This window comes from Nycticebus coucang, chromosome 6 (genome assembly GCF_027406575.1).
Source record: "Nycticebus coucang isolate mNycCou1 chromosome 6, mNycCou1.pri, whole genome shotgun sequence".
NCBI lineage: Eukaryota > Metazoa > Chordata > Mammalia > Primates > Lorisidae > Nycticebus > Nycticebus coucang.
In genome coordinates, this window is record NC_069785.1 from 53542222 (window position 1) to 53552803 (window position 10582).

A 10582-nucleotide genomic window follows, 5' to 3' on the forward strand; every position below is an offset into this window, starting at 1 on the left:
TAAATATATATTCCAACTACAGTGAAATCCTAGTAATTCCTTTGATCTGTTAAGCCTCTAGATCCCAGTTACTTCCCCTCTCTAGAAACTCCCTCACCATCATCCTCACCACCACTATACTCTGCCTATCAAACTTCTACTCTTCCTAAAAATTCAGATCAGAGGCCCCCATTTCTGGAAATCTTTGCACAATGTGAATTAGATTCTTCTGTTATGCATTCCTACAATATTCCTTCCCTCACCTGTCAAGAGCGGTGGTTCTCAACCTTCCTAATGCTGTGACCCTTTAATACAGTTCCTCATGTTGTGGTGGTGACCCCCAACCATAAAATTATTTTTGTTGCTGGCACCAAAACATGAGAAACTGTATTAAAGAGTCGCAGCATTAGGAAGGTTGAGAACCACTAGTCCAGAGTGTGGGGACTATGTCTCGATGTTGACAAATTTCTGATTGCCTTCTACATTATCTGTTTTCTCTTATTAGGACCCCACAGTTTTTAGCTGGGAAATAGACACTTGAAATAAAGACTACATTTCCCAGCTTACCTGGATGCTTCTTGGTCAGGTGGCTAAGTTCTGATAAATAAGATGTTGGCTGAGGCAGAAGTACAGCAATTTTGTATCTCTGTTTGAGTTTTTCCTAATCCTAATTGATACTCTTAGCTGTCGTGTGTGTGTGTGTGTGTGTGTGTGTGTGCGTGTGTGTGTGTGTGTGTGTGTGTGTTGTATGTGAATTCCGAGAGCCTGGCAAAGTGCCTGGAACACAGTAGGAACTCAAGAAGTGTTTATTAAGCAAAGTAGTTATTAACTGTGTTGAGGGTACATTATGTTAATTTACTTAGAGAAGATGTCACAAATATTTTAGAACTCAGATACCTCAGAAAACAAAATAGTATATCTACCTCCCGTGGGGAGGGTAAGATGGTAGTTGTAGGAACAGAAGGCTACAAGGACAGAGATAAGGGGTAAGAACAGAACAAAAGTTGAAATTAGTTATTAAATTGAACATGCCTTGCTACATAGTCAACGGACCATCTGTGCATCAGGAGATTCATTTTCCTGGCATTGTGCACAAACAAAATAAAATTTTAAAGAAGGAGGAACAGTTAATCTGGTTCTAGACTTAGAGAACGAAGTGAACTTGCTATTTCTTTGGGTTGCTGAGAGAAAAATCAGTTGTACTAATAATCAGGCATTGCGGAAGAAGGGAAAATGGAAAAACTGCTTCGTATGTATGGGATCTCTGTATGGAGTAATGAAAATGTCTTGGAACTAGGGAGACACGATGGTGGCACAACATTGTGAATATACTGTATGTCCCTGAATTGTTCACTTTCAAATGATTAATTTTATGTTATGTGAATTTCACCTCAATTTAAAAAAAAAAAGAGCCATTTTTTGTGAATTAAAAAACAAACCCTACATGTGTCTATACAAAGAAAAGATCCAGGAGTTACATAAATAGTCTCATGTCTACTTGGTAGAATGATTAATAAGTTTAATTTTAATGTTTTTGCACATTTATTTTTAATTTTCTACAATAAATATATACGAATTGCTTTTATATTGAGAAAACATATAATGATTTTAGATTTTTAAATGAAGGGTGGTCTTTTCTTAAGTCTGTGGAGTTGTTTACTTAAGAGACTATGGCACACACATATCATGCTCAGATTAACATTATGTATTCTATGTAAATTTTCTTGTTGCAGAATTAAATTCTGAGCTGTGAATGTAAAATTGGGACACTGAGATTCTCAGTTGAATGGTGAAAATGGTTAAATGGTTAAAAGAACTTGTAAAGGTGGGATTGATGTGAGCACAAGGGCAGGCCAAACTACAGAGCAGAGGAGCCATGAATGAACAGAAAAGGCTGTGCGGCAGAGAGAAGTGGGACACAAAGATGAGCTCAACAGGAAGCAGGATCAGGGGCCGTTAATGACAGAATCCATCAGCTCTGATCCCGGCTTTCCAAGGGCAGATCCTGTGTTACCTAATTGCCTTCTAATCTATAAAATAGGACTGGTAATAGCACCTACCTCATGGGTTGTTGTAAGAATTAAATAAATTAACACATACAAAGCACTAGGACAACTGCTGACACAGAATAAGTGCTGGATAAGTGTTTCGGGTCAAATTTAACTGTAAAAATAATAATCGTTATTACATTTTCCCTAACACATCTATAGCACTAAGGAGGCATGAAGCCTACTGACAGTGCTGATGGAAATGATCGAAGAAACAACTATTCAACATTTACTATGAACCAAGTGCTCAAAAAAATGGCACCTCTCTTTTGCCTTGCATGTTTGGCGAATTCGATAGAAATGTATGATAAAGATATAATCCAGGCCAGATGCAGGTGCTCACGCCTGTAATCCTAGCACTCTGGGAGGCTGAGGCAGGTGGATTGTTTGAGCTCAGGAGTTCAAGACTATCCTGAGCAAAAGCAAGACCCCATCCCTACTAAAAATAGAAAGAAAAAACAAATGGAAGCAAGACATCGCGTGATCCCAAGAGCTTGAGATTGCTGTGACGAGATTGCTGTGACGCCACAGCACTCTACTCAGGGTGCCAGAGTGAGACTCTGTCTCAAAAAAAAAAAAAAAAAAAAGAAATACATATATATATATAATCCAGCTCCTATCTTTTAATGAAATCAGCAGAAAAGGTCCCCATGTCACTGAGCCTTCTCAGATAAATACAATATATATTTTTTATAATGTTATCATTTCCCTTAATAAATTATGTGATTTGAATGCCTAATTCCAGTTTTCTTAAATAAGGATCAGTGTCCAATATTAGGTCCAATGGTGCTGATGGGCAAGGACTTTGTTTTTAACTTCGGACTGGGATTATTCTGTTTTTGCTCACTTTTGTTTTATTTTCATTTTACTTTGTGTTTATTCCTTCTACATTTACCTCATAAATGTCAAGGGATAACCCTAGTAACCCTAGGGTAACCCTAGTTTCTCATGGTTTGGTAAACAAGTCATCATTTATCCTTTGTTCTTGTTTTTTACAAATGCCTCTTATTTCGTCTCCCATTCATTCAACAAACTTTATTTGCTCTCCTCACTTGAGAGTACGCAGGTGAGCTTTGTAGTCTAGTGGCACCGTGAAGCATTAGCTTCTATGCCCAACACTAAAATAAGCACGTAATAAACATTTTTGGTTGAAGCAGTGAGACTTCCTTGTTTTCTTTTCTCAGGATTTGTAAATTGAGAAGTTCCTGCTAGTTCTTGAGTTACCCCTGACTCAGGCTAATGTCCAGATACCAATACTTTGTAGTAAATGGGGCTTGGAGAACTCAAAGATCACTTACAACCTTAAACAAATGATCAACAAATTATAACTTGATGCTTCACCCTACGCATTTGTGATAAATACTGGGAGCAGAATTGCCATTCACAAATTTTTTTTATTAAAGACCTATGTGCAAAACAAGTTCAATTAGCTTTATTTATTATCTGTAAATATGTTGTTCCATTTTCCTGCTACAGTTGTAATTTACAGAAAGATTATTTCTGGGAAAAAATAATAAATTTTAAAAAATTATTTCTAGGAACTATGTAGCTCTAGTTTAGTGGTTTACTAGTACCAGAACCTCTAAAAGGCAAATGTTTACAAAATTATGACAATGTCAAATATACATGCAGAGTAAGGTTACCACCTATTCTTTCTTTGTTTAATTTCTTTGTGTGTGTGTGTGTGTGTGTGGTTTTTGGCCGGGGCTAGGTTTGAACCTGCCACCTCCGGCATATGGGACCGGCACCCTACTCCTTGAGCCACAGGCGCCGCCCTAATTTCTTTTTTTTTTAAGTTTAAATTTTTTATTACTATAATTCATACATTGATTTTTGTTTTTAATGTTAAGGGATGCATGTGTTTTATTTACATATTTAATTTTTTTCACAAATTGAGTCAGGGTTATAAGTGTGCTGCTTACCCAGTCAGTGTGCACCATACCCAATAGGTCTGAATTTACCCATCATCTCCCCTTCTAGCTCAATTTTCATTGAGATTTACTTCCCTATGTAAATGTTGCGTGTAGGTGTTGCAAAATAGAGAGAAATATACCTTGGGGAAAAGAATCCCTCTTCAATAAATGGTGCTGGGTCGACTGTAGCCACACGTAAAAAGACTGAAACAGGATTTGCACCACTCACAAAAATTAACTCACTTTATACAAAAGTGTATAAAAGACACTGCCTTAAAAGAAACATTGATCCTGCTGTGGTGGCTCATTCCTATAATCCTAGCACTTTGGAGGCAGAAGGATTGCTTGAGCTCAGGAGTTCAAGAACAGCAATATAGCAAGATGCCCTCTCTATAAAAAAAATAAAAGAATTAGCCAGTTACTCAGAAGGCTCAGGAAGGAGGATTGCTTGAGCCCAAGAGTTCGAGATTGCAGTGAGCTATGATGACACCCCTGCACTCTAGCCCAGGGGACAGAGTGAAACTCTAGTCTAACAAAAAGATGGAAGGAAAGAAGGAAGGGAGGGAGGAAAAAAAAAAAAAAGGAAAGAAAGAAAAGAAGGAAACATTGTTTTATTTTGCTCTGTATTGATTCAGACTGTACCTGGGGAATATTTTTCAGTTCTGACCAACACAAATTAAGAAAAATTCAAATTCTAACCAAATTGAATTAATCAAATTTGATTCAATCAAATTGAATCAAATGGTAGATTCATACAGAGATAGCCAGTACTAATTTATTCTTTCAGCAAGTATTTGAGTGCTTACTTTGTGACAACCACTGTCCTTCTGATGGGGGTACAGCAGCAAAGGAAACACTAAGGCCCTGCCTTGTGGTATTTACATACTAGAAGAAATATAGACAATAAACAAGTAAAAATATATGTTAGGGCCAGAGAAATTCAATGAAGAAGAATAAACTCAGATAAAGGAATACAGACAAAAGGAGGGACAGATTTACAGACCTCTCCACACTGAAGACATTTTAACAAATGCCTGCCTGGTATGAAGCAGGCATCAGCAAACTATGAGCAGTGGGCCAAATTTGACTGGCCATCTGTTTTTGTATGGCTTGAGAACTAAGAATGGTTTTAATATTTTGGAACGATTGATAAAAAAAAATTTTAAAGAAAAATACTTCATGGTCGACGCCTGTGGCTCAAAGGAGTAGGGCACCAGCCCCATATGCCGGAGATGGCAGGTTTAAACCCAGCCCCAGCCAAAAACTGCAAAAAAAAAAAAAAAAAAAGTAATAATGTGCTGAAAATTTAAAAAATTATTAAAAAAAAGAAAAATACTTCATGATGTGAACATTATACGCAATTCAAAACTCAGTGCCACAGAATAAGTGGTATTGAGACATACCCACATCTATTTTCTTATTCTTTATTTCTCTGTAGCTGCTTTTGCATTATCTCAGTAGCTTTGAGTGGTTGGTTGCAAGAAAGAGCCCATATGGCCCTTTGTGAAAAATGTTTGTTGACCCCTAATAAAATATAAGAGAGTGAGCTCTGCCAGTACCTCAGGGGAAAATATTCTGGCAGAGATAATGGCAAGAGCCAAGGCCCTGCATCAGGGCTGTGGTTGGCTTGTGTCCAAAGAACCGGATGGAAGCCAGTGTTCTGGGTGGCAGAGTGTGAGAGGGGGAGTGGTAAGAAAACGGCAGGAAGTAAAATCAGAAGGGAACTTCAGGCCATATCTTCCTGGGTAAGGATTTTAACTTTTAAGTGAGATGGAAAGACATTTACGGAGTTTGAAAAAAGAATGGCATGATGATAATGCAGGACAAGGCAGCACCATGACCTGCTGCCTTAGCCCTGGAGGTGTTGATGCTCCTGGGGACAGAGGAACAGAAACCAGCTTGCTGCAAGGGCCGGACACCTGCAGGGGAGATGCTGGTGCCATGCTGTCTCCTCCACGTGCACTTCTGACTGGTGGATTTCCTGTCAGTTTCCAAGGCCTGAGAGTTCATTGGACAGCTGGCTGTAACTGACAGGACTCACACCCTAGAAGAACAACCCCCCTGCCACTATATAAACCCCTGAGCAGAGAGCCCAAAGACAGACCTGGAAGAGGGAGCAGGAGAGCTTGTTCCCCTCCTGGGTTCTCTCTGCCAGGAGGTTTGGTTTTTGTACTTGTTGTAAGTTTTGTTTCTGTAAACAAATCCTGACTTAGCACTGATCCTGTGGTCCGTGATTCATTCTTCCTATCCCCAGACCAAGAAATTCCGGTATCATATTTGGCCAGCCAGCCAGGAGAGAAGACAACATCCCAGCCCATACCCGGTCGGGAAGAAGAGATCTGTGGTAAGTAATGGGACCGCTTACCTCTATCCTGTTTTTCTCTATAGCTATCCTACTGGAGATTAATAAATTCAATGCCCCCCAGCATGTAACTGTGCATAGTGTAGAGGTTGACCTCCAGGTCACAGGCAAGAGGCTGTTGAGGAGCAAACTTTCTCATTCTTCTTAGCTTCCGAAAGAAGGCCAAAGGGTGTGTTGAAAGAATGCTGACCCTATTCTCTGTTTATTTCTTTTCCCTGGTTGAGAGCCGAGTAAGAAGGTAGCACCCAGAGGCCCTGGGATCCCCAGCAATGGTTCTGACCCCAGGACTTGGGAGGGCCTTCGAAAACTTGTGCTCTCCCAGCTTTTCCTATCTTCTCTTCTCTTCCATGGTCCCAAACTTGTACTATTTATTTCTGTAGACCTCTTCTTGTTTTCTCCCTCTCCTTAATAGTAAATATGCTTTGTTTGAATGTAGGTAAGAATTGTTTATATATTTAGTTATGTTGTACGTGTATTCTGGCTTTTTTTAGAAGTGTGTATTAGATGTTTTAAGGGGGTTTCAAATGCTGTAGGTGAGTTGAGAGTTTTTACTGTTCATTAGTGTTTTTATGTCACTAAAAACACAAGGGCTGACCTTGTTAAAGAGAAGTCAGTCCCAAACAAGAGGCGACATGACTCCCCTCCACAGTTTGGGCAAGCAGAGGCCTGTGAAGGGAAGCCCAGGATGACTCCCCAAGGTGGCACTTGCCCTGAACTTTGGCTACTGCTCAGTCTTTTGAACATAAAGAAGAGCGACGAGGATGACCCTGGGTATTTAATTTCTTCCAGTGTGGGGAAATTTAAGATAATTCTAGGTTTGTCTAGGACCTCGGCTAAGTGCAACTAATTGTAATACAACAAGTTTCACAGGGTCTCTCAACTGAACCCTAATTTATTGTTGCCTTGCTAACCTTTGAGAAAGAAAGGGAAATTAGAAAAGCATAGCATTTAACACCAAGACGTGCTCATGCTGGAAAGCCTACTTTCCTTTTTGTTACAGGGAGTTTAGAAAAAGCTTCTACAGATTCTTTAGAGTTAAATGTGCAAACATCACACAGCCATTTTCTCCAGGATGGGGCTCATCCCCACTTTGATTGATACTCCGAGGCTAGTCGGGGGAAGGGGCAGAAAGGGCAGAATATAAACATCGGTGGGACCGAGGCTCCCTGATACCTGATTTCTCAGAGCTGTGCTGCCGGCACGTTCTAAGCACAGGAGAACCAGCGGGCACTAAGCGCTACACTGGTAAGAGTGGCTAATTCCAGACAAGCACAGGGCTGCAGAGGCCACTCTCCTCAGGTACTCTTTCCCAAGGACTGGAAGGACGCTTCCTTTTGTTTGGTCGGAAGGCTTCTTCGGTTGGTCAGAGTATGCTCTGATGACTCAGGAATACGGGGTGGGATTCTCTGTCCGCTGGGCTGTGTTCTGGAGCACTGGGACATGTTTGATCCCCAGACGCTGAAACAAGAATATATGGTTTTCTTCTGCACCCAGACCTGGCCTCAGTATCAACTCTCCACTGGTGAACAATGGCCCCCAGAGGGTACTCTTAATTATGACACCATTTTTCAGCTAGATGCTTTTTGTAAACAGGAAGAAAAGTGATCTGAGGTGCCCTATGTGCAAGCTTTCTTTTCCCTCAGGGACAACCCCCAGCTGTGTAAGACCTGTCAGATAGATTCTGCTCTCTTAGCTGTAGTAACTTCCCCAAATGGTCACGGATTCTCAAGGGAGACACCATCACTCCCTAGTTCAAACCCTCCATCTACTTCTCCCACACCTTCCTTCCCCATGTGTTCAGAAAATCCCAGAAGGGAGACTGTCCCAAGAGTTTTTACTGGTCCTACTGGGACCCCCAGAAGGCAACCATATCCTTCTTTGTGTCCCTTGGTTGAGATTGCAAGTGGTGAAAGGGGAAGTGCGCGAGTATACACTCCTTTTTCTCTAGCAGATTTAAGGCAAATTAAAGTTGATTTAGGGCAGCGCCTGTGGCTCAAGGAGTAGGGTGCCGGTCCCATATGCCGGAGGTGGTGGGTTCAAACCCAGCCCTGGCCAAAAACCACAAAAAAATAAAAAATAAAATAAAATAAAGTTGATTTAGGAAAATTTTCTGATGACCCCGATAAATACATAGATGTTCTCCAAGGGTTAGGGCAAAGCTTTGACCTCTCTTGGAGAGATATAATGTTACTATTAGATCAAACTTTAATGAAAAAAGTGAAGTCCTGGATGAAGCTAGGAAGTGGGGTGATTTGTGGTTCATGTCCAATACTGATGGCAGTATGTCTCCTGGAGACAGGGACAGATACCCCATAAGAAGACAGGCAGTTCCCCTTCAGGATCCTGAATGGGACCCTGAGAAGGAAGATGATTAGTGGCGTAAACATTTTCTAATATGTATCCTAGAAGGTTTACGTCGGTCCAAGAAAAAGCCTGTGAATTATTTCAAGTTGTCTACTATTTGCCAGGAGCAAAACGAGAGTCCCTCAGCCTTTCTTGAGAGGCTTAGGGAGGCAATGAGAAAACACACCCAATTGACACCTGACTCCATAGAGAGTCAAATTATTTTGAAAGACAAATTTATTACTCAAGCGGCTCCAGACATTCAAAGAAAACTCCAGAAATTGGCTCTAGGCCCAGATCATAATCTAGAGAATCTTCTTAAAACAGCCACTATGGTCTTTTATAACTGAGATCAGGAGAAAAAGGAGGAAAAAGAGATAAGGGATCAAAAAAGAATGACGGCTCTAATAATGGCACTCCAACAAACGAGCACCTTCTAGGGGCAGGGGAAAGCCAGAGGTGCTAGGGATAAGTGCTTCCAATGTGGTCAGGTTGGTCACTTCAGAAAGGACTGTCCCCAGCAGTACCACCGGCTGGGCAAGCCACCTGGCCCCTGTCCAGAATGTAAGGGTGACCATTGGAGGGTGGCCTGTCCCCAGAGGCAAAGGCCTCCTGGGACGGTGATCCCATCCACACCCAAACTGGACTGAGGGTGCCCGGGTGCCCGGGGCATCTCATGGTTCCAGCTTGTGTCATCACCCCTCAAGAGCCCTGGGTTCACTTTATAGTGGAGGTGCAGGAGATAGAATTTCTTCTGGACACTGGAGCAACCTTTTCTATACTTCTCTCTAGCCCTGGAATCCTTTAAATCACTGTCTAGCTCCCCCAGGTATACAGAGACACGGTAGATATCCAGGTGAAGATTGGCAAATGGATTTCACTCACCTCCCTAAAGTACATGGCATACAATATTTACTGGTATTTGTGGATACTTTTACTAATTGGGTTGAAGCATTCCCTTGTAGAACAGAAAAGGCCCAGGAAGTGGTAAAGGCTTTAGTACATGAGATTATCCCCAGGTTTGGACTCCCTCAGAGTTTGCAAAGTGATAATGGGCTGGCCTTCAAGGCAACAGTAACACAAGGGATATCTAAAGCTCTGGGCATAAAATATCACCTGCACTGCTCTTGGAGGCTCCAATCCTCTGGGAAGGTGGAGAAAATGAATGATAAAATCAAAGGACAGTTACGAAAGCTAACTCAAGAAACTCATCTCCCTTGGACTAAAATAGTTTCCATTGTTCTCCTTAGAATAAGGAATTTACCTCAGAAGCTCAGTTGTAGCCCATTCGAATTATTATATGGAAGACCCTTTTTAACTAATGATTTATTACTAGATCTGGAGACTACAGAATTAGTAAAACATGTCACTTCTTTAGCTAAATTTCAACAAATCCTTAAAAACCTCCCAACTACATTCTCACATTCAACACTGAAGGAGCTTTTCTCTCCTGGAGATCTAGTCATGATCAAAATTCTTCCCTCTAATTCACCTTCCCTAACCCCAACTTGGGAAGGTCCCTTTTCTGTTATCTTGTCTTCCTCTACAGCTGTTAAAGTTATGGGAGTGGATTCCTGGATACATCATTCACGAGTAAAATCCTGGAACCCTCCGCCTTCTACGGAAGCAGACTATGAAGAGAGCCAGCCACAGTCCACCTACACTTGTGAGCCAAAGAAAAGTTTGAAGTTATTATTTAAAAAACAACAAGAAAAATGTTAATATAGTTTTCTTTTAGCATCACTAGCTTTGTGCTTCTAATCTGACACTGCCCTACCTTTGCTTTTTACTGATTATACTAATCAGATTTGTATTGTCCAGAAATGTCATCAGGCCACACACAGTAAAGATGGTTCCAATCCAAGACCTGAACCCCCGTATCACTCTCTCTCCGGAAAAACCCCTGAATCATTGCCCGATTCAGCAGGAAGCAGTTA